Below are 21,983 nucleotides of genomic sequence, written 5' to 3' on the forward strand. Positions count from 1 at the left end.
CTAGAGGTGTGGCAGGATATTGTCGCTGCTAGGGACCCCATGACACTTCCTCCATTTGTACAGCTTGACTGAAAGCTCTTCCTGGCCTTGGAGAAAGACCCCTACACCGGAAAGCAGAGGAAAGGCTCTAGAGCCTCAGGTCCACACTCTGTGCTATAAGGGGACTTACTGCAGAGATAAAAAATGACTAAGAGCAAGGGCTTCATGCCCCTGAGATTAAGGAAACAACCTCCTGTTTGGGCTATGGAGAAGAGGATAGGAGGAGACATGAGGAGACCTCAAACTCCAGTGGAATTCTACAAGGGGTCTCAGTGATCACCTTCTGTAACTTGGAAAGAGGGAATGACAGAAGCCTAAAAGGTTTCAGAGATCCTAGAGCAATGGGGACTGCAGCTCCTGTCAACCAGGGAGAGCTCAAGGAGGTATAAATAATCAAGTTCCGTACTGCCCAGCATGAGGTGGGGGCAGAAGAAGGACCACCCATGACTGAGCTCAGCTTGACGTGGAAGGGCCAACAAGACGCCCTTAGACCTAGAGGGGTCTTTTGGACAGAGATGGAAGATAAGGCCAGAACAAGAATGGCTCAGAGGTTGCTAGCATGGACAGATGACCCTCAAGGACGGAACTCTCATGCCCTCACCAAGGAGTTGGAATTAGGTATAACTTCAGGGAAAAGCTTTGTAGCAGAGGGGAAACAATGAATTAATTAACTGAGATTATGTTAGGGGCTCAGTGTAGAAAGAAAACTGAGTCATAGGTCACCTGAGATTGTGGACTGAGGTTTGTTTCTGCTATAGATGTTGAATTTCTTGAAGCAGAAACTGTCTTCCCCATCTTTTCTATCATCACACCACCCAGCATATTTTCACCAACTTAATCGATTTTTGTTGAGCACCTGCTAAGTGCTAGCGACATTAGAATTAACTCTTCCACATTCTAACTAGAATTCTAATTAGAATTAGCTTTAAGTGCATAGGAAATCCCCATTAGACTACAAGGCATTGAAGACATGGCAAATATTTGCAATATGGTGTGATAAGCACCATAAAAATATGTGTTCAAGGAGTGATGGTGGCACAAAAGATGTGATGATTTAATCTGTGGGCGGGAGGCAAGTCAGAGGGGACTTTAAAGAAGACAGTTTCTAAGACTTTTTTAAAGATAAATAGGAATTTACCAAATGCTCCAGCAGAGAAAAGGTTTTTCAGGGCTGAGAAACAACACTGACAAAGGCAGAGTCATGAATAGAAATGTTTTTTTTCAAAAAGAACAAATGCAAAAATTACTGATTTACATATGATGAAATCTTCCTATTTGAGCTTAAATTGTGGAATGGTGGTAAAACCCAAAGGAAATAATGTTGGTAAAACTCACCAGAAGCTACAATTATTTAATGAAATATTCACTTTACAAAGGTCAGAAAAAAATATAGCCCAGTAAGCTGAAGGAAAAAGTTACCAAACAGTCCAATAGATAGAAATATATAACCTATTATCAAAAGAAAACTCAATCAATAGAATCTGATGTAGGAATAACAGGGATCATAGTATAAAAACACAATTATTTTAAAACAGCTATCGTAAATGTTTTACATGTTCAAGAAGATGGAGGAATACATGAGCGTGCTGAGAAGAAAAACAGGTACAGCACTGATTTCCTGAGGCTGCTGAAACCAAGTACCACAAACTGGTGACTTAAAACAACTGGAAAGCATTTTCTCACAGAAGTCTGAAATCAGTTTCACTGACGCCAAAATCAAGGTGGGCTGTGCTCCCTGGGCAAGCTCTGTGGGAAGGCCTGTTGCTGCCACTCGTAGTGACTTCTGACACTTCCTGACTCGTGGACACACTGCCCCAGCCTCTGTCTCAGTGGCCACACTGCCTATTCTTTTCTGAGCGTGGAGCACGTGCCCGTGCCTCTCTCTTCCCAGACACGTGCTGCCAGAGTAACCCTGATAATAAGAGGAGCCTCACAGGGTAACACCCCCAATTACATCCGCAGAGACCCTTTTACCTTACAAGGTACCGTGAAGAGTGCAGGAATAAGGGCCTGGGGTCTCTAGGGGTCATTATTCTGTTGACCACAGATGATAAGCTTAAGAGCCACCTGAAACTTCTAGAAATTAAACATAAAATATAGAAAGTGGAAAATACACTGGGAATAAGAGCAGACTGTATACAACTGAAGAGAACACCAGAGAAGTTGAAGGCATAACAATCAAGTAAATTCAAAATGAAACATAGAAAAAAGAAGAATGATAAAACCTCAGTGAAGCACTGGGTAATACAGAACAGTCTATCATACTTTAGAGTCCCAGAAGTTGAGGGGCAGGTAGACAGAAGAAAAACTGTGTAAATAATGTGCACAGATTTCCAAATCTGATCAAAACTCTGGACTAATAATGCAAGAAGCTCAATGAAATCCAAATAGATGTAACATTAAAAATAAACTGACATTATATAAAATTGGTGAAAATGAAGAAAAAATACTAAAGTGCAGCACAAAAAAAAGAGATTCCAAAAAACAAAGAGAGAGAAAGAAAGAGGCCATTCTAGAATTCTAAATCCCAGAGAAAATGCCTTTCCAAAAATGAAGATAAAATGAAAACGTGTTCAGGAAATCAGAAGCTGAAAGAATTCACACCAGCAGTACTGCACAATAAGGAAGGTTAAAGGAAGTTTTTTTTCAGCTAAAGGAAAAGGATGCCAGTTAAAAATGTCTAAATTTAAAAATTGCAGATAAATGTAAAATACATTATTTGTTAATATGTTAAATTGTTTAAAGCAAAGGAAAAACACATATTTATAATACATATGTTGAAGTGAATGTATGACAATAATATACCAAAGGGTATGAGAAATGGAGAAATGGATGTATATGGTCTTAAGGTTCTTACGCTATTGACGAAATGGAGCGCTATTAATTGAATGCAGACTAGGATGAGCTAAAGTTGTAAAGTGTCAACCCTAGGCAGCCACTAAAAAAGTAAAAGAATGAGCTATAGTTAAGGCACTAATAGTGGAGATACAACAAAATTATACAAATATTGAACCCAAAGTGGGCATGAAAAAAGAAACAAAAAAGAAAACTTAAAAATGGGACAAATACAAAATAAAGAGAAAGTTGGTACTTTTACACCCAAACGTATCAATAATTACATTTAACTACATTTAATTAGAAGATAGAGGGGGTCAAACTGAACTAAAAGAGCATGACCCAACTGCATATTGTACACTAGATATATAAACATAGATAAAACATACACAGGAAGTGACTTAAAAATAAGAAAGGAAAACACTGAAACACACTGTTGAAAAATTAATCAAAATTAAGTGGAGTTCTTATACTAATTAAAGGAAAATTGGACTTCATAGTAAGAAATATTACAAGAGATGAAAAGGTATTTTTATAATTAAAAGTGTACCAATTTATCAAAATGAAGAAAGAAGACACTAAATATTTGTATACCTAAAAATGCTGCTCAAGATACATGAAGCAAAAAATGACAGAACTAAAAGTAAAAATATCAATTGACGCACAGTTAAAGAATAAACGTTTTTTTTTTTTTAAAAAAGAGGGATATAAAAGACCTTGAAAAACTATCTTCACTGTGTTGTAATTAATATTTATGGAACACTACTCCCCAAATCAGAGGAATACACATTCTTTTTAAGTGTACGTGAAATAGTCACCAAGATAGAACATGTTCTGTCTATGAAATAAGTGCCACAATACTTGAAAGGTTTTCATTAAATAGAATATGTTGTCTCATCACAAAGAAACTATATATCAACTATGTATCCCTATGTTATATCTATCTATGTTACATCTATGTATTCTCACACACACACACACACACACACACACACACACACACACACATCTGGAAACCCCCCAAATATCTGAATATTAAATGACAAGTTTCTAAATAACCCATGAGGAAAAAAGTCATCAAAAGAGAAATTGGAAAATATTTTGAACTGAATAAAAATGAAAGTACCAAACATAAAAATGTGTGGCATGCAAGCTAAAGCAGTGCTTGGAGACAAATGGAGAGAATTAAACACATACTAAAAGGGAAGAGCATCCTAAAATCAATATCAGCTTTTAGCTGAAAAAAAAACTAACAAAAGAAGAGGAAAGGAAATATAAATAACCAGAGGAAAAAATAATGAAGACACAAAAGTAATGAAACAGAAAACATGAAAAACAATAGAAAAACCAATGAAGACAAAAGCTTTTTCTTTGAAAAGATTAATAAATTTTATAAATCTCTAGCCAGACTTATCAAGATAAAATAATAGAAGAAAAAGATTAGCAATATCAGAATGAAAAAGTCACCATGGCAGAGCCTACAGACATTAGAAAGACAGTAAAGATGATTATGAACAACTTTATTCATATTTATCCAACTTTATTCACTATTCACAACTTTATTGTGACAACTTAGATGAGGTGGTCAAATTTCTTGAATGACACAAACGACCACAGTTCACACAAGAGGAAAAAGATGATGTGAAGAAGCCTGTAACTATAGACAAAACACAATTTTTAATTTAAAACCTTCTTACACAGAAAACTTCATGCCCAGTTATTTGCCCCTGGTGAATTCCACCAAATATTTAAAGAAGAAAAGTTACCAATGACAAACACAATCATCCAAAAATTGAAGATGAAGGAATACATTCCAACTCATCTTATCAGGCCAGTACTAGACATCAAAATCAGACAAAAACTTACAAGAAAAGTAAATTACTTCCCAATAACTCCTATGAACATGGAAACACAAAAGCTTAATAAAATAATGGCAAACTGAATCCAGTGACTTATAAAAGAATAGTGCATCATGACTAAATGGGATTTATCTCATGAATACTAGATTAATATTTGAAAATCAATCAATGTAATCCATTATGTTATAGGGTAAAGTAGAAGAATCTCTGATTTTTATCAAAAACTGCAAAAACAAATAGACAAAATTTAATATTCATTATGGCATTTACTCAGTGAACTATGTACAGAAGAAATCTTCCTCTACTTGAAAAATGACAACTATGATAAACTAATAGCTTATACTATACTTTATGATGAAAAAAATAAATATTCCTCTCCTAAGGTCCAACTCAAAGACAAGTATACCTGTTCTCACTGCTTATATTTTTAAGGCATTCAAAATAAATACAAATCACGCAATTTTTCTTGTTTGGAGATGACAACCTTCCATATAATAAATCATGAGAAATCTACAAAGAAGCTATTAGAACTAATAAGCAAGTTATGATAACTTTTGCTTTTTAAAAGACGTTGTTAAGGAAAATTAAGAACATGGGCAAGACACAGACTGGGCTAAATATTTGTGAAATATATATCTGATACTTTGTATCCAAAAATGTATTAAACACCTGCAATTCAAAAACAAGACAAACCATTCAATCAAAAATTTGTAAAAATATTTGAATTTTTTCAAGGAAAATATACCAATAATTTCATAACATATTAACAGATGCACAATATCTTAACTCATTAGATAAATGCATATTCATGCTACAATGAGATAATACTACACACCCAATACAATGCCTAAAAATAGGAAGACTCTCACTACCAACTGTTGATGAGGATACAGGGCAAGAACTCACACATTTCTCTTAGGTATTCATCACAAAGAATTGAAACGGGTATGTCCACAAAAACACTTGCAAGTGAGTATTTGTGTCAGCTTTATTAAAACAGCATCAGAATGGAAACAACCCAGATGTCCACCTTCAAGTGAATGCATGAATAATTGTACAAAATTGTATATGACCAGGCAATAAAAATAAATGTAGTTTATTCACAAGATGGATGAACTGCAAATTTACCATGAGATGGACTCCAGAGAGAGAAGGCTGGTTACGATTCCCTATGGTTCAAGAAATAGGAAAGTTATAGTGACAGAAAGCAAACCAGTGCTTTCCTAATTTGGTAGGAGATGGGAATTATCCACAATGGTTAGGAAGGAATTTTTGAGGTTGTGAAAATGGTCTATAGCCTAATTGTGCTGGCATCACACAACTACATGTATTTGTTAAGATTCATCAAGCCGTACATTTAAAATTGATTCATTTTACTGTATGTTACACATTCTACTCTTCAAAAGATAGTGTTATGAAAATTAATAAAAGTATACCTCAATAAAGCAGAAAGAGGAGAGGGAGAGGGAGAGAGAGAGAGAGAGAGACAGAGAGAGAGAAGGAGGAAGGGAGAAAAAGAAAAAGTAAAGAACCCTGTCTATGTTACCCTCAGTTGCTAAAACCCTACTGTCTTTCTCCTCTTCATAAGAATAATGAAAAATATATAATTCTACTTTTTTCCTAAAATATTTAAAGCATATACTTAGCAAAATATGGCTTTGCCATTTGCTACAATGATGACATTGACTCTTGAATGTTCCCATTATTAACTGCTAATTCTAGTATTTTTATCTAAATCCACAGGCATTTGGTCATCACTGCCTCACAAGATATAGCTGACCACTGTTTTCTCTTTCAAAATTCTTGGGCACATGGTTTTTGAAACACAACACTATTCTGGTTCCCCTTCAACTGCTGTTTCTAAGGCTGACTTCTGCTATGCTTTTAAATTGAAGTATAGTTGATTTACAATGTTGTGTTATTTTCTGCTCTGTATAGCAAAGTGATTCAGTTATACACATATATACTTTTTTAATATTCTTTTCCATTATAGTTTATCATACTGAATATAGTTCTTTGTGCTACACAGTAGGACGCTGAATAAAAATCATTTTGCAAAAACACAATTGAAAGTTAACATGTATTGAGCAACTAAATTCTCAAAACTCTTTACTTTGTAAGGCACTATTGACTATTTGCTTTTTTCTCACTGTCACCACTCAGTAGAATAAAATGTTTTGCATTTATCTTACGTTTTGACAAGATGGTATTCACTGAACTAACTTTTGATTAAAACTACTATGAATTTTCTGTTATTTTTATTGATACAATATTATGAATTGACTTTTTTCCACTGTTTCTTTTCACTTTTTTTTTAAACTGAAGTATAGTTGATTTACAGTGTTGTGCTAATTACTGCTCTGTACAGCAAAGTGATTCAGTTATATACACATATACATTCTTTTCCATTATAGTTTATCATAAGATACTGAATATAGTTCTCTGTGCTACACAGTAGGACACTGTTGTTCATCAGAGGCAAAATATTCTCTGACATAAATCATACTAATATTCTTAGGTCAGTCTCCCAAGGCATAGAAATAAAAACAAAAATAAACAAATGGGACCTAATCGAACTTACAAGCTTTGCACAGCAAAGGAAACCACAAACAAAATGAAAAGACAACCTATGTAATGGAAGAAAATATTTGCAAATGATGTAACCGACAAGGGCTTAATTTCCAAAATATAAAAACAGGTCATACAACTCAGCAACAAAAAAACAAACAACCCAATCAAAACATGGGCAGAACACCTAAACAGACATTTCTCCAAAGAAGAAATGCAAATGGCCAATAGGAACATGAAAAGATGCTCAACATCACTAATTATTAGACAAATGCAAATCAAAACTACAATGAGGTATCACCTCACACCAGTCAGGATGCCCATCATTAAAAATTCTACAAATAACAAATGCTGGAGAGGGTGTGGAGAAAAGGGAACCCTCCTACACTGTTGGTGGGAATGTAAATTGGTGCACCCACCATGGAGAACAGTATGGAGGTTCCTCAGAAAACTAAAAACAGAATTACCATATGATCCAGCAATCCCACTCCTGGGCATATATCCAGACAATAATCCAAAAATATACATGCACCGCTATGTTCACAGCAGCACTATTCACAATAGACAAGACAAGGTAGCAACCTCAATGTCCATGGACAGAATTGACTGTTTTTTGCTGCTTCTTAAGTGTGTCATTTATTCAAGCTAACATGTGTTATTTCTACTTGATTGCTAAACATAATTTTAGTACTAAATTTTTCTGTTTATAACTAGTAGATAAACAACAGGTCAACACTGAGTAGTGGATGTTTGGGGGATTCAAGGGAAAGACAATATGGGTAAAAATCCTCACTGTACAATTTCCTATTTAGAGAGAAATAATAGGATTGGATTTAAACAATAGATTATTCATAGGATGCTACGTAATTTAATACTTTAAGTAGTTATATGATTAAATTTCAATCATATAATGTCTCTAAAATGCATAGAAAAGTGTCTATGTCTATCCCAGGACACGTATTCAAGATATATTTACATATTTGATTTTGGGCACTGAAAAAAATGTTAGAAATACAAAAACATCTTTAGGAAAATAGTGAAATTATCTGTATCCCCACTATCCTTTGATATATTTTCTCCACAGCTTAGAACACTTAATTCTACTCATTTATTTTTTTTTGGAAATTATAAAATTAACTATGGATTTAAATACATGCAATATCAAAATTATTTGATTTTATGTACCTTATTTATTTTATGTATGAGTAACCTTCTCCATGTAATTAAGTAATCTGCAAACTCCAAATCCCCAAACTTCATCTACTGTGAATATTATACTTCTCTAAAAAAGATTGAGAGTTCATAAATTTCCTAAAAATTTGAAAATATCTTTAAACTCAAATTCATTTTCTAAGTGAAAAAATATTTAACCTTTTGTATTCTATTTTAGGAGGAAAAATATTGGTGTGATCACATACTATTGAATAGAATCTACTAAAGCATAAACATTAATTATAACCGTTACAATTGTGGAAATGTTTTAACTCTGACAGTCATTTTAGTCAGTAAGGAATGGAAAATTATCAAATTCAGTGGCATTTTATTTATTGACTTCATGCCATCTTAAAAAAATCAATTTGTAGAGAATAACTGGAAATTGTAAAATGAGAATATGCCATAATGGAAATAATAGATATGCAAGGAAATTATATAATCAACATCAGGAAAAAATGCAATTCCAAAAAGTTCACAAAAATTACATTTAGTATTAAATGAATACATATTAGTATTTAACATAATACAGTAATTATGTCATGTATTTCCAAACCTGATACATGAAGGAAACAGGAACATGTCTTCCTAGTACTTGGAAGTGAAACTTCTTTCTGACTTTCTTCCTGGAAATTGTAAAATCAAAATCAGCACATAGTAGATCTGGTTATAAATTTATAAAATAACACTAAAAACTGAAAGAGTCAGTGGTTTCTAACTAGGCTGTAAATGATGATACCGTATTTTAAGAAAACACGTATCCATGGGAATGATTTGAATCAAACTGAAAGGGTCTTGATTGAACATGGTTCATCTGAGCTCCCACCAAGAGTGAGAATCTCATTGGCTTCAGACTCAGATTCAGAATCCTGGGCAAATGTTTCCCTTTTCTAAAGATTGTATAATATTTATAGACTTTATAATATGTTGTTCCTAATTTTTGAAACATCCAATTTACATTCTTTTCAGTAGAATATAATCTCCACGAATGCAAGATTTTTGTCTATGGTGTTAACTACTGTATTCTCAGTATCCAGACCAGTGCCTGGCCTAGACTAAGCTCTCAAACATGCACTGTTGATGGACTGAAAGACTTCCATGCATATGTCAACAGCTGTCAAGTTTTTGTTTTACAAGGAGACAATATACTGATCTGCTCCCCTTAATATTTTAATTTGGTTGATAATTGCATTTCTCAATGCTCATGACAGCGGAAAAAGTTGACAAAGAAATGCGCCCTTAAAAAATATGCCAGGCTTAAAAAATATATATATACATATGCCAGGCTCATGTTATATAGCTAAAGAGGTACTTTTTTTCAAACTTTCAAAACCAGTAATTAAAATGATCCCTAAACAATTCCAAAACTACACAAAATGAAAGCTTCTGATGTCCAGCCTTATCACAATTTAAAAAATGCAAACTACTATAATGGGTAATGTTTGTTAAGTACTAATTCAGAAAATATTTAAAATATTGACAACAGCCAGTATTGATGAGGATGCAAGAACACTGTTTTCCTTAGGCTGTTGGTATGAATGTTCATGAGCACAATTTCTTGAATATCAGTTTGGCAATGTTTATATATATACATGAATTCCTGCCCCAGGAATTTAACATCCTAGAATTTATTCTACAAGATGTATCCATCCATGTTTATAATGATATATATATACATATATATGTATGTATATATATACACTAAGATGCTGATTGTAGAATATTTGTTGCACTAAAATTTGTAATAAACTCAATAATGATTTCAAGTGTATTGGTACATATGTTATAATAAACAGTGTGGGAATATGTACATGGTTACCTGGTAAGTAAAAATAAGTTTCAGAAAAATATATGCAATACAAATTTTGGGGGGAAAATATACATGTGTGCATGCATACACATACATGCACAAATATACATATATAGAAAATATATGTATATATTTGTATAATATATATTATACATACATTTGTGTGTATCGGTGGATGTGTGAGATACACGTGCATAAGTGCACTCATATATATGTATTTGTGTGTGTGTTTATTTAGGTAGGTGTTCCTTAGAAAGTGGTACCTCTGGGAAATTGAATGAGGAAAGATATGCACACAAGTTATTTTTACAAAAAAATCTCAGTTATAAATGAAATACCTTAAATTTTTAAAAAAATGACTTGAATATGAAGTCAGTTTAAGAAAATCAGAGCAAAGAAAAGTCAACTTCAATTTAACAGCTACTGGACTATATTATGGCTGTTCGCCTGACCTTATCAGGATAGAAGGAGATTGAAAACATATGTTTAAATGAACTTGTACTTTTGTGTTCATGTTTCCATTTGAATTTCAACAAACTCAGTTGTAAAAATAAGAGTTTTACTTAAAAAGTAAAGGAAACTTCTTTGCTCTCCACTTTTAATTTTTCTTATTTTAACAATTTCAAGCTTACAGAAAAATTGAGACTACGGTAAAAATAAGTCTCTTCTGAACCACTTGGGAGTAATTTGCTGACCTGATGTCTCATCTTTCCTCTTTACTTCAGTATATATTTCTGACAAACAGGACATTTTCCTAAACAACTAAAATTCACTGTCAAAATCAGCTAATTAACATAAATACCATCTGATCCCGGGATGAATTCATGTCTCGGTAATGCCTTTTAGTTCAAAAGGTTCCAGCTGAGGGTCATGGAGCACATTGCTGCCTTGTCTCTTAGTTTTATTCAGTCTAGATGAGTTCCTCAGGCTTCTCTTGATTTTTGTGACCTCGAGTTTTTGAAGATTCCTGGGTATTTATTTTGTAACGTCTCTCTAATCACATTTGCCTGTTTCACCATAACTAGATTCAAGCTATGTATCTTAGGCAGGAATGTCAGAGGACTCTCATTCCAAACGTTGCTGTAGCCTCATTGCATGTACAGGTTGGCACAATATTTCAATTTACTGATGAAATCCACCTGCTCACTTTATTAAATAAGGTACTTACTGTCTGCCAGACTTCTCCACTAGAAAGTTATGCCTCCCATCACAATTAACAAGCATTTTTCTGGGAGATGCATCGTAATTCTCCATACTTCATTAAAATTTCAATTTACTCAACTATTTATGTCTATATGTGATCGTGATTTCCTCTTTTGTTTAATGGGCTATTTTTAATTACTATCATTATTTATTTTGATCCTCAAATTGTCCCAGTTTTGGGCAGGGAATCCTATCATTTTGTGTCCTTTGTCATATTCCCTTTTTTTCATTTAGCAATGCCTTTCTTTCTGGCAGAAGATATTCCATGTTCTTTTGTATTTTCTTTGTCCTATAGTCCATGAATCACCAGTTTCTCCAAATAGCTCTGTTTTGTTTTTGTTCTGGGGGATAATGTGAAGTAGAAACCAAGTTATGGCCACTAGATGTGCTGATTTTTATTCCATACACCAAGCCATCTCAGTGGGTATTAGAGGCTGTACATGTATGTATTCACACACACTTATAGATATATGCACATCCATGTTAATCTCCATATTTATTTCTACATCCATTTCTATGCATTAAAGGCCATGAGTTCACAGTGAAATATCCCATTTAGATCCAAACCACAAGGTTCAGTCTAGTTTTTCCTGTCTCCGTGTTTCTCCTCCTACATGCGGTCTCCTCACCGCACTTCGGTTTGGCTCTACATGGGAGAATGTCCTCGTTACCCTGCCTGGGCCCGGATGCCCGGGTGAGGATGCCCCCGCGCGTGCCTCTCCCGCGGTGACCTGGCCCTGGGGCCCGCGTTCAGGGCTGCTGTCTTCATGGTAACCGGGCTGTCTGTCTCCTCAGAAGACCTCCTCACACCGCTCACCCTCCATGACCGAGTCGCCCTCCTGCATGGGGGCCCTGCTGACCTTTTTGTGGCTCTGACTCTAAACGTGACTCTAAGGGCCATGCCCTCCCCCTCGCCGAGATGGGTGCACTCCTCCCCCCATCAGATTCCTGCTGAGTACAGGCCCTTCCCTCCTGTGATTTCCCTGGCCTCACTCCACACCTGGCCTCCGCTGTCCCCATGGAAACTAGCCCCAGCCCACCTGGTCTCTGCCCCGCACGCACCCTGAGCCACCGTGCCCCCGGCCTTCCCTGCTTTGTCCCATCTAAGAGTCCTACGCCTGAATTTCTCAGGAAAGGAAGGGAAGAACGCAAAGGAGAGAAAGAGCTGGGTGAAGAGGAGTATTTGCGGTCTTGAATCCTAGACTCGTTACTCTGTGTGCTGCGCTTCCTATAAATTGATCGAGGCTCCCCAGTTCCTCAGAAGTCCATTTATCTGTTCAATAAATACACACTGAATCCTTATCAGTCACATAGCATTATAGATTAGTTTTTTTTTAAGTTCATACATTTGCTCATTTAAACAAAGAGAACTATTTCCCTTAGATATAAGATTTAGAATCTCATGCCACGCTAAGAATAATTCCATAATTTGATGCACTGAGAGTAGGATGCGCTATTTCATTGATAACTGATCACTATGAATAACATTTATTAAATTAACATCCATCCATTGTATCTCTCTCTGCTTGTACATACATGTTGTAGAAAATCGGGTGTTAATCATGAGAATAATTTTGAGCCAGAAGCTATTTGAAATGAAGTGATTTCCTACCTAATCCTTCATCAGATCACTGTCCTTGAGCTTGAAATTGACTTTCAACATCATGACAATAATGGTATACACCTGTATCATTAAATGCAAGCAAAGTTAACCTCGTTTGCCTATTAACCCTATTAAGTAGGTATTTTTATTATCATTGTTAACAGATGGAAAAACTGAAGTGTTGGTGTTGTGATTTTTTCTAAGCTCTCTGATCTTGTAAGTGATGGAGCATGGAATTAAATTTGACTTGTTATAGTTACTTGAAATTCTTAATCTTAACTTTTCATGTTCTGACCCCCAATCCAGTTCTCTTCAGAAATTATATTTCATCACTTTTCTTTATTATATATCTCAAACATATCAAATGATACAACTCCTTTTATATGGAGCTGTCCCCACTGTTTTGAACTTTGACATTGCACACCCCACCTCCATAATTTCTGTCATCGAAGATCTAGAACAGGAACCACCACTTCATTTTAAGAAACAACATTGACAAATTGTCCCCCTCCAGACTTGTAACTTATATTTCCTATATATTCAAGTATAAAATATTCAAATGAAGTTGAATATCTTTAATATAATTACTGCTTACTGAGGGTTTTTTGTGAATTGTCTCTTTATAGCCTTTGTAACTCTACACTATGATTCTTATCATTTTGGAGGTAAATGCCAGTTCACCTTAACTTCTTCTAGGCTATTCCAATGACAGCACTTTAGAATGATCAGATGGTTATTTACTGCACAGCAGAGTAAAAAATGACTGAGTTTAACTTTTGGAAGGACACCATCTATAAACCTGTACAACAGAATAGTCATTCTGTAAGAATACCTGTCAGCAGTTAGAAGAAAAAGTTTGCTCCAACTGACATACTTTAGATTATGTTTATCTATAATGAGTGAATTTTGAGCATTTTGGCACAGATATTCTAAGTATTCCATATCTGAGGGACAGAGTTCCTCTCCTTGGATGAGTAAAGACAGACAGTTAACCTGTGGGTAACTCATTTTTTTGGTGCACTGTGGAATACAAAATAGTCTATGGTTTATGACTGATTCTAATGTACAGTTGAGCAATTAATATACATAAAAATGACATCACAGTACATTAAATCTGTGTTCACTCCAGAACAATGAACGTGCCCTTTGCTTGGGAATATAGCCTAAAATATAGGAAGAGAGCACCAGCTTGCAGTCAGCAAAGAATATGCCAAAATAACAATGGACTAAATTGACAATCTATGTGGATAGCCAGACCACTTCAATTATTTTCTCAAGGGATTCTAATGTCCTTGTGATCAAAAAAGGAAAATCCCTTTTTTATCACATATGTCAGAAAGGAATTTTTTTAAACAACCTAGATTAGAAACCGTTTTAATAAGCACTGTGGTAACAGCAGGGAATCTGTTTCCATGCAAGTTTTCAAATATTTGTAGAAAACATGACAATATTACTGATAGTAATTTAACACACAGTAATTTGTATTCTACATGCATAGGCTACCCATAAATAGAAGTTAGTATAAATATTTGACATTTCACTTTCTATACGTCACTGGGTTTTCAATTTGAATACCACCTTTACTTCTGCTCCTCAGCTATAATCTTTTTGAATTTACATTTTCCCTTCTGAAGGAATAAATGCTGTTCACTGATGATTTGCTTCAAAATGGCAATGATGTATTAATGAAAATGGAACTCTGTATGTATGACTGGATACCATGTAGGCACTTTATTTATACTACTTACCTGGAAACAAGATTTTTAAATGTTTGCCATTAATTTCAGGATTATGATAATCATCTTTTTACATTCTATCATAAGCAAGATTTAGCCACAATGGGCTAGAAGTAGACCTTTACGGCCTGTTCCTATGTTTATGTTTAAGAAAAACTTCTACAATATTTGCTTTAATGTTTTTAAGGATAATCCATATTTATATAACTTAAAATGTTCATTACATTCACTACACTTTTATTTTTGTTAGTTTTTAAAGAATTCATTTTTTAGAGCAGTTTTAGGTTCACAGCAAAATTCAGGGGAAGGTACAGAAATTTCCCATCTACCCTCTGCCCCACAAATGCATAACGTCCCCCGTTATCAACATCCCTCACCAGAGTGATACGTTCTTACAGCCAGTGAACCTATATGGACACCTCATAATCACCCAGAGTCCATAGTTTGCTCTTGGTGTTATACATTCTATCGGTTAGGACAATATATAATGACATGTATCCATCATTATAGCCTCATACAGAGTATTTTCACGGCTCAAAAAAATCCTGTGCTCCCCCTATTCATCCATCACCCCTCCAAGCCTTGGCAACCTCTGATCCTGTCACCATAGTTATAGTTTTGGCTCTTCCAGAGTACCATGTAGTTGGAATCATAGAGTATGTAGCCTTTCAGATTGGCTTCTTTTACTTGGTAATATGCATTTAAGGTTCCTCCATTTCTTTTCAAGGCTTGATAGCTTATTTCTTTTTATTGCTGAATAATATTCCATTGTCTGGATGTATCATAAACTTTAAAAAATTTCATATTTTGAAATAATTTATATTATTTATAGGAGAAATGGAAAAAATAATGCAAAATATTCCCAGTGAAACCTCACCCAGTCTCCTAATGTTAATATCTCATCTTCTTAGTTTTGATAAATGTAACCTTGGTACAGTTATGAAAACTAAGCAAATAACGTTAGGACAATGCACTTAACTAAACCACATCTAATATTTGATGCCAACTGTTTTCTCACTAATGTCTGTCTTCGAGTCAGAATCCCACCTATGACATCACACTGCATTTAGTCAATCCTCTCCTTATTCTTCTCCAATCTATGACATTTCCTGCTGTTTCCTTACCTTTCATGGCCTTGACATATTTGAAGGTATTTTGTAGAATGTCCCACAGTTTCAGTTTATCTGATGTTTTCTCATGAATAGAGCAGGGTTATGAAATGGAATACAGAATACCCTAAAATCATTATTTTTCCCTTTCCATGCTCTATTTTCTAAGGTGTGAGTCATTAAGTTCAGCCTACATTCAAGGAAAAGGGAGTTAAGTTTCAAACCCTGGAAGAAATATCAAAGAATTTGTGGACATATGTTAAATACACCACAGTAATTAATACATATTTGGGGGAAGATCATTTGAGGCTATGCAACTATTCTATTTCTTATTTTTTTTAAATTTTATTTATTTAGTTAGTTTTGGCTGCGTTGAGTCTTCATTGCTGTGCGCTGGCTTTCCCTAGTTGTGGCGAGTAGGGGCTACTCTTCGTTGTGGTACGTGGGCTTCTCATTGCAGTGGCTTCTCTTGTTGTGGAGCACGGGCTCTAGGTGCACGGACTCAGTAGTTGTGGCATGCAGGCTCAGTAGTTGTGGCTCACAGGCTTAGTTGCTCCGCGGCATGTGGGATCTTCCTGGACCAGGGCTCGAACCCGTGTCCCTTGCATAGGCAGGCGGATTCTTAACCACTGCACCACCAGGGAAGTCCCTCTGTTTCTTCTTAAAGTCGGCTAATTTTAGCAACCATCAGTGGATTTTGCCTACTGCAATTATTACTCAAATGGTGATTATTTTCCTCATTACTTTTACATTTATTAATTGGAATTCTTTGATAAAGTAGATTTATCTCTTCTTCTCTATTTATTTATTCTATCACTTTACTATCAGGATGGCCTTGCCTGGTTTTTAAAATCATTCTTTTGGTTATAATTCAATACAATCAAATTTATTTTGTTGCTCATATTTTTCTTGCTTTGGTTATTGGGAGATCTTCCAGGGACGCCCCTCCCCCTTTTATTTTTAGCAATTCCTTATTTTTGCAACTACAAGATGTTCCAGACCTACTTTGTATTTTTGCTGCCTAGAATCAGCCACTTCTTCAAAGAACCATGGTTTCTTTTACTGGGGAATAGTATGTACCGCTTATTGCAACTATATAGTTCTCAGAGGACAGAAATAGGAAACTCATGTATCTATATTGCTAACAATGTGGATATTTGTACTAACTAACCCATACACGTATCTATATTTACTTCTACTTCTCTTAAAATAAACAGGAGTTCATAGTGGTATCTCTCTCTCATTCGGCACAAGGTTTGATCACCATTTCCTCTCTTGCTTACTTGTAACTTGTTTCCCTGGCAGCGAGAGATCTGGTTCCTATTATTGACAAAGTATCGCTTTAACCCTAGTATGTGTTTGAAGGCTTTTCAGAATTGGTGACCATACCAATGAGAAACAAATTTACCAACTACATCACAGTATTTTTATACATTTTTCCTCCTTTGCTTTGAGCTTTACAATATTCGATCAAACTTTGCTTTCCAAAGTTACTTAGTTCTTCCCCTTTTCCTTGCTGTCTTTATGTGAGGTATATTATAGTAATTGTACCGCAGTTAAATTAGTTTGTTGGGGACTGAATTTCACTCTGGTTTTCCTAATACCCTGATTGATGTTTTTGTTGTTACTACTGTTGCTGTTTGTTTCTAAAGGAGGCCCTGGCGCCCAGGGGGTGACCGCGGAGTGCAGAGCTGGGGAGGCGGGAGGGAGCTGGTGGGGCACAGGGTCGTCCAGGGGGCCCGAGACACGGGGGGGTTTGCTGGGCAGGACGGAGGTCCCTCCCTGCTGCTGACCAGGGACGTCAAGTGGCGCTGAGGCTGGGGTGGCCCTGCGTCCTCCAGAGGCCGCGCCCTCGCCAGCCTTCTGAGGACCCGCCCGCCACACACAGGGGAGCAGGCTGGCCACCGCCCCGCTGAGGTCCACCCACTGCCCCTCCCGGGACCGATAGAAGGGTCACTCTTCTCTTTCCCTCCCTCTGTCCCAGTCCCGTGGACACAACTGGCTCAGGCAGGGCCTGCGGCGGCAGGGACAGTCAGGGCTTCGGGTTGACGCATGCCGCCGGGCCACCAGCGAGACTCCGAGCCGGAATGGGAGGCTGAGGCCTAGGGTCCCGAGTCCTCCTAAGTGGGGTCCGGGGGTGGGAAGGACGAAGACAGACGAGGCCAAGAGGCGGGGTTGGGGGGGGGGTCCCAGACGCACTCACCTGTAGGCGCCCGGGTCCCGGAAGGCCCTGTTCCGCCCTCTGCTCGCCGGCCTCGGGGCCTCGCCCCCGTGGGAGGGGTCACGCTCCGCACACGGCTCCTCCGCACGTTTTGCGCGCGCGGCGCACGGGCTCCCTGAGGCGCGGGGAGCGGCGCGCCGAGTCCAGTCAACGCCGCGAGCGCAGTTGGAGCTCCGACTGCGAGCTGAAGGCCAGGCGACGCTGTCACCTTCTTGGAACTGTGCGCGTTCGTCAAGCTGCGCTGCCGCGGCCTGGGGCGATGGAAAAAAGCCGCCCGCCCGCCTCGGCCTCGCGCTCCTTCAGGGCTGGGCCGCGGCGCAGGATGCCGGGGCCCCCGCCCCCTCGGTTCAACACCAGGAGGACGGCAGCCAAACCGCCAGGGTGCCGGAGGTGGCCCCGCGGGGACCATGGGGTCGTCTAGGCCCCCCTTTGGTGGCCTCGCCCCCCGGTCCTGCCCACTTCCCGGAACCACGTAGGTCCCCAGCACCTCGGAGGTACCGTTCCGCACCTGGACCTTCTGGTCACGGACACTGTCCCAGTCGGTGGAGGCGGGCTTCTCAGTGGCCCAGACACAGTGTCTGCAGGAGGTGGTTCTACATCACGTCCAGAATGTCCCCAAGTTCGTCGAAGTAGCACCCGAGGGCCTCAGGGCTCCTTGAAGGTAAGGGTTGACACAGGTGATGTCCAGGTTCCAGATGGGCCATGGATCCTGTTGGCAAGCCTCAGCACACACGGTTCTGGCCCATCTCCCTGTCCAGGTGGTGGCCCATGTGGTCCGTCTGGTCCTGGCGGACCCGGGAAGACATGAGCTTGGACAGCCGGCCTGAGCCCCGCAGGGCCCTCCGTGGCCACTCCGAGGTGACGCGGTCCCAGCCTGTCTGGCTCGGACAGGACTCAGGGATGTTCTTGGTGACAGCCTCACAGAGGGTGGAGACAAGGCCTGTAGAAGAAGCAGGTGGCCTGTGGCCCCCTGGTGCGGGGCGTTCACGTGGCTCTGAGACCCCCCCCCCCCCCCCCCCACGTGGTCTTGTGCAGGTGTTCTGGGCAAAGAACTCCAGCTCGGGCTTCTCCTCCGCGTGGCTCTGAACAAGGGCTGCATTAGAGGCTTAATGAACATCACATGGCCCTGGCGGTAGTTGTTTGGAATTTCTTATTATTTTCCCTGTGACGGCAGTTCCCTGATAGTTTAAATCAAAGTTGTTAATTTGGAGATCTCTAGCTTTTTCCTTCTTGTAAAGTTAGAAGCAATGCTTATTCCTACTTTTACCATGTTAGCTGAAACTGGAATTCTTATTTTTTATAAGGTTTGAACGATTTTTCAGGTGACAAGTATTGTGAAATCAGACTAGTGAAATTCTCATATTTATACAAATTGGCTGTTGGCATTCGTAATGTTATATGATTATATTTTTATAATTTTCAGTTACTATTGGAGAATGTATGCCATTCTTATTCTCTTAATACCATGAATAACTCGAGCTCAAAATTATTTCTGATACTTCTGGTGCATCATACTTAGCGTTAGATTGTGTTTGACCTCTGAGAGGAAACTTGGCCGTAAGTGTCTTATGGCATCAGTTGAAAATTATGAGCAGAAATTTGAGAGGAGATAGAGAAGTTACAGAAGTAGATGGCATGGCAGGCAAGCAGTGACTGAAATTGGGAAAATGGAGGTGCGTATGGAAGGGATACATTTTAAATCTAACTTGGACGGGTTAAAGTGTTTGCACTGGGGAGGCCTGAACATTCTTAGGAGAAGGAAATAAAAATTTTAAAGAATGCAGGAGAGTGGTTAAGTGTTAGATGTCATGTAATTTCCATGGAATGACCTTCTTACAGGGAGGAAGAATTGTTGGGGGACGCTGAATATGCACATTAAATGACGGTTTAATTTAACAAGAAGTTGTGGAAACCTTAGGTAATTTGGGGGGGTGGATTTCATAGACGGCTTTGGACACAAGCTTCTATGTAAAATTAGGCAAGTTTTAGCTATGTTATGAACTTTATCTAGTATTAATTTCTTCTTATTCCAAATTTTAGTGAATCCCAGGTTGAGTGATGGTTTGTCATATTATTCTAAAGTACATTTGATAGCTTTCTAATTTTGGCTCAACAACCATTTGCCTCATTTTACAGTCATGAGCTGGTATGTTACACAAAGCCAGGAAGCTATTTTATCTGTATAGAAAGCATGTAAGCTCTAATCTAAAATATTTTGGGGAAAAGTATGTGACCAATATTTAATAGTCATTTAAAATGTCAGAGTTAAAGTAACATCTTATACACTTGATGTGACTAGAAGTTACATTGTCTAGTCTCCTTTTTAATTTGTTTATTTAAAAAACATTAGATATGATAAATATTATGCACAAAATCTGTCTTACAAATTCAATTTGAGAAAATTATATTCCAATTATCATTTTCAGAAAATATCTATGTAAACCAAGAAGATGCCCTTTCTCTCTAATAGCCCAGAAAATACCCTTTCTCTGCAATAAACCAAAAGTCCATTCTACTCTTTTAATAAGACTTAAAAGACAAAGATACTGATTTTATGTATATATATATATATATACGTAAAATTTATGTCTATCTATCTGTATCTGTCTATATCTATATCTATATATCAATGTAAGAGAACGAATACCACCAATCGTTTTTTACAGAGAGTGGAGTATTAATCTGAGAGCCTATCCTGAGTCACAGAGTTCATTTTCTTTGAGGTTTTTATACTGATTACTGCTAATTGTTAGGAAAAATTATTCTCTCCATCTTCACTTAAATGTCTGCTACTCTTAGGCCTAAGGATCATCTACCACAGAAACATATCTGAAAATCTGCTCTAGCAAACCAAGCCATGGTGACTGGCTTTGCCATTGTTCACTCACATTTTAGAGATATCTGATGGCAGGAGAAAGCGTGGTGAAGGGGAGGCAAGGGTTCCGTGGCAGTCAATGTAAGGAAGATAACGTAGGAGCTTTAGGAATGTGACACTGATCACATCCTGCATCTGAGGTGTGCGTGCAGCTGTGCTGTATTGTGGGGAGTGGGTTTGTTTGCTGGGGTTACCGTAACAAACGTTACAGACTAGGTGACTTAACAGAAATTTGTTTCTCACCATTCTGGCGGCTGGAAGTCCTAGATGGAGGTGTGGGCAGGGCTGCTGTCTCCTGACGCTGCTCTCCTTTTGTGGACGGCTGTATTCTCTTTGCTTCTTCACGCGGTCGTCCTTCTGTGACTCTGTGTCTTTTCTTAGAATGACACCAGTCATATCAGATTAAGAGAAAACCCTAGTTGCCTCATTAGAAGTTAATTACCTCTTTAAAGAATGTATCTTGATCACATTCTGAGGTACTAGGGATTAAGACTTCAACATATGAAATTTGGGGAGACAATTCAGCCCATAACAGGGTGATCTGTTAGTGTTTTAGAATGATTATCACAAAGCGACTGCCATTTACTTGTAGGACCTATGGGAATGGTATAAAAATTTAGTTTCCAAAGATAAACTTGTGCTGTAAAATACATTTATTTACTTATACAGAGTATTTCTACGTTGTATACCAGATAATTTTGCTCAGAAAAATAGGTCTGAAAAAGAAAATTAATCTGTATAGCTGGGGAGAAAACGTTTTTTATGGGTGAGAATGCTTGCAGTTTTCACATGTTGCAAGTTGTTTCATATCCTATGCACTTAAATACAATGTGAAGTCTGGCATTTCTAAAGTTTTCTCACTTAGCAGTTGGTAAAAACAACCTTGCTTAATAGTAGACTTAGAAATCATACA

The 21,983-nt window shown here is 37.6% G+C and overlaps 1 long non-coding RNA gene across 1 annotated transcript in view; it reads right to left on the reverse strand.

Annotated features, from left to right (window-relative positions):
• Positions 1 to 18,568, reverse strand: part of LOC125964781 (uncharacterized) — a 179,250-nt gene extending 160,682 nt beyond the window's left edge. The window contains exons 1-2 of the long non-coding RNA XR_007478057.1: positions 18,178 to 18,568; positions 9,070 to 9,139 (exon numbers count right to left, since the gene is read on the reverse strand). This is a non-coding gene — a long non-coding RNA (uncharacterized LOC125964781). The remainder of the gene's footprint in view (positions 1 to 9,069; positions 9,140 to 18,177) is intronic.
• Positions 18,569 to 21,983: the final 3,415 nt, after the last annotated feature.

Source organism: Orcinus orca, chromosome 6 (assembly GCF_937001465.1).
Source record: "Orcinus orca chromosome 6, mOrcOrc1.1, whole genome shotgun sequence".
NCBI classification, from domain to species: Eukaryota; Metazoa; Chordata; class Mammalia; order Artiodactyla; family Delphinidae; genus Orcinus; species Orcinus orca.